Consider the following 6,000-nt stretch of genomic DNA (forward strand, 5'->3'; position numbering starts at 1 on the left):
CTCTCGGGGAGTTCAGAGCTTCGCTTGTGCTGTCCTGCTCCGGCGTTTAAATACCTCACCCCCTCCCTGTTTCCCTCTACTCCTCCCACCCACCCTCCCTCCCTCCCTCCCTCTGTCTCTCCTTCGCTCTAACACCAGCTCCACACACGCTGTACTTGCTCTACCAGACGGCCTCACTCCTCTCTCTCTTATCCAGCTCTTCTCTCCTCCCTCTACTCTGCCAGTCTATCACTCTTTCCTTAATCTCTTCCTCCCCCTCTCCCTTCTTTCCCTGTCTTTACCCCCCTCACCAAACCACTGTGTTACTCCACATTGCTCTCTTGTTTATATCTCCTGAGACCTTTGCTGGCTTATCTCTATGCATCTGTTAGTTTCTATATCCCTAACCAGCCCCACTGACTTATTCCTTTTACTCTTCTCTCTTTCCTTTGTCTTTTTGCCCATCCACCAGACTGTCTCCTCCTCTCCCACCCCATATCACACCTCCTTTCTCCCTCCCTCTTCCGCTCTCTTCACCTCCCTCTGCTGCTCTCCCACTTGGTCTCCCTCCCCTCTTTCAATCTCCCTCTTTTTCCAACCCTGTACCTCTCCGTCTCTCTTCTCGTCCTAAGCAACGCTCAAATTTGTTTTTCTTCTTTGCTACTGTTGCTTTTTTTCATGGGTTTTCCATCAGAATCTCTTTTTCCACGGGATTCTCCAACTTTTTTCTTCCTGTCAGAGAAGTGCGCACCACCTCTCTGCTCTAGATTAACCCACCGCCACGGTGCAGACACCAGCCATAATTATCCGTACTCTCTCCAGCTCAACAAATGATGGATAAGTATTTCTCTAACACCCTGTACACACACACAGCCCCGTCTCACTCTCTCTTTTTTCATCGGGGAGTAAATACAAACATGAATCTGCAACACTTTTCAGACATGCACTCCCTTCATTTCACCGTCTCCCCGCTCATCCATTTCTTGCTGTTGTGTGTAAGTGATACACCACGACCCACCCCACCCTTCGAATATTCTCTCCAACATTAAACAAATTATTACACTAAAGGAGGGAACTTAAATAACCTGCTAACACCACTGAGTGTCTCTTCTGCCGTTTTCCCTGAGCTGCCTGCTGGGTTTGTGTGGTTAAGTGCCTATTACAGACATAAATACTCCCCAAACCAGCAAGCTGCACACACACTTAGAGCTGCTTCATGTCCAAACAGCCTGACTGACCCACAGCAGGAGCACACAGCCAGGCCGGCATGGCCAGATGCTTTCACAGTCTAAACCCTAGATAACAGATGCACATCAACACACACACACACACACACACACAAACACACACACACACACACACACACATACACACACACACACCCCTGTCCATATGCACTTTTGTGGAAACCGAACACACAAGCGGAAGTCAAATGCATCTGTGCCACTGCCATTTACTGTATCCCCAATTATTATTTGTTTCTCTCTGCTTTAGTATTTAGAAAGATTTATATCAAGTGAAGTAATCCACCTGCCAGGCCAGTTGCTGCACTCAAGCCAGCTCCAGTCAGCATGTTTATCCACACAGCAGTACAGACATCCGAGGAGGCTGTACTAAAAGGCAAATGTTATGCAACTTTAAAGGGGGAGCTTCACTCAATTTGTCTGGTTTACTGTATAACAACTTTGAAATAAGTATCAGAACTTTCTACACAAACTAGAAATATTTCACTATACTTAGTCGGATAAAAAAAATCAAGCTAAACACTCACTCTCCTTTCAACTCTAAAACTAAGAAAACCCCTCCTTTCTTGCAGTCTTTCGCAATTCATTCTCCCAGAGTACACTTTATGCCTGATGAAGTCATGTGTTTGAGTTCAGTACAGTACAACTCTCCCCCAGACCTTAAAAACTTTAAAGAACTTAATCTTTCATCAAAAGAGAAAGTAATTATTTTTCTCTTATAAAGTCCCAGGCAATACTGTGAACAGACTGCTTACCTCTTTTGCCCATGGGACTAAACAAAATCCAAAAGGTTAAATTGTGACCGAAGCTGCACAAGTACCAGGTGTGCCGTAAAACTTGCTTTGAGTATGCCAATGTCACGCGTGTGCAGTGTGAGAGCAGCAGTAAAAGTATGATAAGAAACACAGTATGGTCCAACTGGCAAGTAACTTTTCAGAATTGGTGTGCGTCCTCCCCAGCTGCTATACGAGGTCAGGTAGGTGGACCGCTCTGTGCAGACTGCAGAGCGAGGTCATAGGCTATCACAGTCTTCCTCTGCTGTTCCTCTCCACTAGTCCACGGTTACTTCCAGCTCCTCATTGCCTTAATTAAGCACTTTTAATTAATCTAACTACTGGTACATTAACTCACCGGTGAGACTTCTTAAAGAGCTCAAGACCTAACAGTATGTGCCTGTTCGATAGCGTTCCTCTGCGTAAATGTTGCAATAATTTATTAACAGCATGAGTCCGCAATTAAAAATATACCTGGTATTTCAATTCAAAAGGTCCAATAAAAGCAGTAGGGCTGGCCCAAATTATTCGAATATCTGAGTATTTGTTTGTTAAATTAGTATTCGGAGCTCAATTCAGTATTCGGGATATATATATATTTTATTTTTTTTTTATTTTTAAAACATTTTTTTAAATTTTTTTTGCAAAGGTAGCTCAAACTGCAGTATATTTTGTCAGCAAACAATATTTGGATACACAAGTTATAAAACAATTGTAAAATACAAATTAGACGTTCATTTAAAATATATTATCAAATTATTTGAACTTTGACCTAGTTGGCCGCTGCCCTTTGCGCAACCGGTGATGTAGTAGGCTACGTGATGTTACAAGAGTGAGGCAAACTAAAAGCGGCACCAAGCGCAGGAGGGAGAGAGAGATGGAGGAAGAATAGATCGTGTTCCTAATAACTCTATAGGCTACCACAACATTAGCGCGATTTCGGAAGGAAATGTAATGCTTATGCTTGGCGTAATGCTAACGTTAGCTTAGCTCAGCTGTTTGTTTACATCAGCCATCATCAACCGTGACTTGCTTGCATCATGGGAATAGGCAGTCAATAATGGATATAATATGGACAAAAAAGACTATCAATATTGGATCTTTGTATGGATTTATAAATCGCCGAAAAGATGCACGTTCCTGCATGAATTGATAAGCTCCTGTATGGGTTACGATGGCGCAGAGGACAGCTGATTTGGAACGAAAAACAGCTGTTGCCTCCACGGGGAAAAAGTAAGGAACTCCAACTTTACTACCGTTCGAAAGTTAATGCATCAACAAACTACGCAGCTTGCTGTCTCGGCTCACACACTTGGTTTCAGTGAGTATATTGGCATTATTAATGTTGGTTTGATGGTGTGTTTTTCTGGAACGAATATCCGAATATTCGCTCGGAAAAACCAACGAATACTCGAAGCCTGAAAAATGGCATTCGGGCCAGCCCTAAAAAGCAGCATTGCTTTAAGAAACATTTTAAGAAATGTAATATCAACACAAGTCAGCTGATCTGCCTTCAAGATGATGTCACTCACACTCATTTATAATTTTTCTGAAAATCCCAGTGTGTATGGATTCATAGTAATCCTCCATTGCTACCTGTATGGCAGAGCACAAATGTGATGATGGCTCTCTCTCTCTCCGATAAAATCAGTTAGGAATGAGAAGTTGGAATCCATTCACAAGTGATTACTTGAAGCCCTTTCAATTGGTTGCCATGCTAGATATTAATATGCAATTCATCTCAAATAAATAAGAACAAAATAAACATTTATGCAATATATCAGATGAAAAGATACAATGGGCATTTCTTTTCAGGTGGCAAATGGGTTTAACATTTTTTTTATTAGATTGTTCCACAATGTCCACAATATTTGATGTTAATATTTCACAAACGGTGTGATAGTTATTAATATTACACTACCAAACAAACTAACGGCCTCTGCACACATCCTACCTCTACTGCGCGTCTACCTCGCGTCTGCGTCTGACTTTTTGTCACTGACCGTGTAATCAACCTAGAGCGGGCACACATCCAACCTCAGACGCACTGCTGATGCGCGTCGGAGGCACGTCTGCAGCGACGCTCCCCTTTACCTCAGGAGGCTCGCCTATTTTTTTCTGAGAGCTGCGCGTCTCTCTCGGGTCTCTCTGCTTTAACTGATAGAGAAATACTCTGCTGAGAGTCATATTGACTTCACACCGGCAGCTTTCGCTGTAGTTTCACCATTTCCTGGTGTGTCCCTTTCAAAATAAAACTTCCAACAAGCGAAAATGTGGCAAAAAAAAGAAAAGAAAAAAAAGGCAATGGGGCGCACGGATTACTGTCCAGACTCAATATTAGACTCAATATAAATCATATGCATCATAAATGACACGAAAAAACTTCATTTTTAATGGGAATTATCTATGAAAACTCTATGTAGAAATATAGGGCTTTTAGAAGCAGCGCTGCAGCAGCAGCAGCTGCTGAGACGTTCCATGTGTGTCCGAGAAAAGTCCGAGACGCAGCAGTAAGGTAAGGCGACGCGCTCCAGTCCAGAGGTAGACGCAGGATGTGTGCTGAGGCCGTAAAGTGTTCACCTTTATTTGAAAAAGCTCCCCATTAGAACAATAAAAAACAAAATGCACTGAAGCTAGCAGCCAGGTTACTATATATATATTAAACAGTAAGATAAGATGCATATGAAATCAATAGGCTTCAATCCAAATGTTGCAAACATTCTAACCCAATTATCTCTAAATTAGAAAATGTAAATGTTGATTTGAGGAATTTAACAGTCTCTCTTTGCTCCAGAAAAGATGTGATGTTTTTTATTTGCCACCATTTTTGTCTCTTCAGTGGACATTTAAGTCACTGACCTAGCTGACAGATCACTCAACAATTGCAATCAAGCGATTGAGCAATCTGATTATTTAGCTAGGTCACTTTCTCTGGCATCCCAGTCACATTTTGCCTTAATTGATACACAAACATTTCAAACTGAGCTAAGCCCAATTACTTTTTGTATTTTACCCCAACAATGAGCGCACACAAGTCCCTTTAAAATAAAAATGGAAACTAGAGCTGCAACGATTAATCGATTATTAATCGAGTATTAAAATAATCGCCAACTATTTTGATAATCGTATAATCGTTTTGAGTAATTTTTTAATAAAAAAATTCCAAATTCTCTGATTTCAGCTTCTCAAGTAGGAATATTTTCTGGTTTCTTTAATCCTATTATGACAGTAAACTGAAATATCTTTGTGTTTTGGACATAACAATACATTTGAGGACGTCAACATGGGCTTTGGAAAATTGATCAACATTTTTCACAATTTTCTGACATTTTAAGGACCAAAACACTAATCGATTAATAATCGATTAATCGAGAAAATAATCGACAGATTAATCGATTATCAAAATAATCGTTAGTTGCAGCCCTAATGGAAACCAAAATCCACAACATTGAAAAGACCCGACACCAGTCCAGAAATGGTTCAACATTGTTCAGCTTTCATCATTATGGGTGAAACTCCTCCAATACTGACCCATTGCCACTGTGGGCCTCGTTTAACAGCTTCATAGGCCTTTGCCAAAGAGATGGGAAAAGCCCGCTTAGGGTGTGTCATTCATGATGTCTTTGTGCTCCCTGCTGTCTGACAATATCCTGATTTGAAGTTATCCATCTCCACTGATAACTGTTAACAGTTCAGCTTAAGCTCCCTGCTTAGCACCAATCTGTTGGAGTTTAGCCCACAGAATGAGAGGCCGTCTTTTTGCGACTGCGTGGGAGTCTTGGGGGGAATTTTCATGCAGTGATGTTGGAAACATAAAATTTGAAATGACTGTGTAACTGGGGCGGGACTGTCCTCAGCCCAGAGTGTGTCGCCTGGTGGGTGACAGGCTCACGTAAAAGGTGGAAGGGATTGACGGCGTTGACGGCTACCCTCCCAACCCATCCTTAAACACAAACCAAGGATCCTATGCGCAGGCAAGCCATAGGTGAAGCATCAGTATCTTA

This window comes from Ammodytes marinus (genome assembly GCF_949987685.1).
Source record: "Ammodytes marinus genome assembly, chromosome: 5".
Classification (NCBI taxonomy): domain Eukaryota; kingdom Metazoa; phylum Chordata; class Actinopteri; order Uranoscopiformes; family Ammodytidae; genus Ammodytes; species Ammodytes marinus.